Source organism: Galeopterus variegatus, unplaced genomic scaffold (assembly GCF_000696425.1).
Source record: "Galeopterus variegatus unplaced genomic scaffold, G_variegatus-3.0.2 Scaffold3102, whole genome shotgun sequence".
Lineage (NCBI taxonomy): Eukaryota > Metazoa > Chordata > Mammalia > Dermoptera > Cynocephalidae > Galeopterus > Galeopterus variegatus.
In genome coordinates, this window is record NW_007729213.1 from 242,660 (window position 1) to 244,480 (window position 1,821).

Below are 1,821 nucleotides of genomic sequence, written 5' to 3' on the forward strand. Positions count from 1 at the left end.
GGAAACTGTCCGGTTCTACGCAACCTTCCTGTTGACGTCAACTGGCTCACCACTCCAGCTTGGTGGGGAACAGTCCACTGCCTTTCAGACTGACACAGCTCCCCTCAGACTTGGGCATCCTCGCGCACATACGCGGATGCCTGGCTGGGGGGGCCCAGGCTGGGAGGAGAAAAGAAGGAGAATGCTTACACTTTCCCAGGAAGAGCAGGAACTACGAGTGATGACTATATGGTTCTGTCTATCTCCTTATTAAGGGATATAGGCTAATGTGCAAACTTCTGCTTTTACCACAGATCCTTGTGCAAAGATTCTGCTTACAATGAGACTTTATATAGTCACAACTGCACTATCCACATCCATTTCAGGGTGTCCGCTGGTGCTGCCAGCTGCCTTGGCACTTAGGTCGCCCATCTAAGTTGCTTCCCGGGGGCACCTGAGATGCTGCCTTTTCTGTGATTGTATGATGAGTTACTCTGTGCCTAATAATAATTATTTCTTAGTCACCTTGACACCAGCAAAAATTTGAAATGCAAATGCACTTTCTTGAAATTTGCACTTACTCAGCATAGGCCTCCCCTTATTTAAAAGTGCACTCCTGTCCAGTCCCCAAGCACTCCTATCTCCCTTCCCTGGATTTCTTTTCCTTCTCTTTTCTTCCCAAAACATGTATAACCATCTGACATACTATATATTTTATTGATTGATTGATTTGTTTTCTGTGTCCCCACTCCACTAGAAATAAGCTCTGACAATAAAGAAATTTTTGTCTTGTGTTGACTGTTCTGTTCCTAGCTTTAGCATAATATCTGGCACATGATAGGTACTTAATAAATAATTACTGAATAAATAAATAAATAATTTTTATAACCGCTTGTTCTTTGAATACAAAAGTAGTGTAAGATTTATGGACATTTAAAAAAACCTTAGAAAAACACCAGAGAAAGTAAAAACCACCACCCCTAAGACCCTCAACCAGAGATGTTAATATTGGTGTATAAATATATCCAGTGTTTTTTCTCAATTTCTTCTGGACAAGATTAGGATCACATTGCACATATGGCTTGTAACCTGTTTTTCATATGCAAGCACTTCCTTATAAAATGAAATTTTCCTCTACTGCATGACTTTAATGGCTGCATAATATTCCATGGTATAGTCATATCATAATGTAATTAATCACTTGTGGAATACTGAGTTTTATTATGGGAGGCTTCTTTGAAAATCTCTACTGCCATGTATCTAATCCTCTTTCCTTATGAGAAGCATGTGGGATGAACAAATTGAGAATAAATCTATTATTCTTAAATAAGATTTTCCATAGGACATATAACTCTTCCCAGAGATAGGCTACAATAGATTCCTTAAAGTAAGAGAATGTCTGCAAAAAGTTTGCTTGCTCGTTTGATTATTTACTTTTAAATTTTTTATAAGAGGGAAAAACCTGCTCTTGGATGTCCCAAATGACATAAAAGACTTTCCTACAACTTCTGCCCCAGGAAAAACAATGTCCTCAGTAAGGGGGACCAGATCATGCTCCTTTTGTCCTTTGCAGTGACTGCACAGAGGCTTCCAGAGGATAAGTTCTGCCTCCATCAACTTTGCCAAGGTCACCTCAATCACCCAGTGAGGTTTCCTACAGCCCAGGACCACACAGGCAAGTACAGACACTCACCTAGAGACTAGGGCAGGGGAATAAGGGTAAAATATATGTTACTGGATATTGCTGGACACTGTCTTATGGGAGTAAAAGCTTTTGAAGAGGGGCTATGTCTGCTGATGTCCTGCAATTTCCATCTCCTATCTGTCAAAAAGATAAGATCT

General features: G+C 40.3%; 1 pseudogene; it reads right to left on the bottom strand.

Annotated features, from left to right (window-relative positions):
• LOC103599787 overlaps positions 1-118 on the bottom strand; it is a 1,729-nt pseudogene extending 1,611 nt beyond the window's left edge.
• Positions 119-1,821: the final 1,703 nt, after the last annotated feature.